A 242-nucleotide genomic window follows, 5' to 3' on the forward strand; every position below is an offset into this window, starting at 1 on the left:
CGGGACGGCCGAGCTGGGGTGCGGGGACGTGGACAGCCGTTTTGTCCACACGCACTGCACAGCCGCGGAGCAGTCGCGCCTGGAAGTTCGGCTTTCGTTGGCCGTTTCTCCACGTTTGCTCCTGCAGCGTCCTTCCCTGCCATCGCCCCGCCTCGCGCGTCGCCGTGGCCGGCCTCGGGGGCGAGGGAAGCGACGCGGGGCGACGCGCTGGCTAGGCGAGGGCGAGGCGAGGGCGAGACACC

Source organism: Tupaia chinensis, unplaced genomic scaffold (assembly GCF_000334495.1).
Source record: "Tupaia chinensis unplaced genomic scaffold, TupChi_1.0 Scaffold000178_1, whole genome shotgun sequence".
NCBI lineage: Eukaryota > Metazoa > Chordata > Mammalia > Scandentia > Tupaiidae > Tupaia > Tupaia belangeri.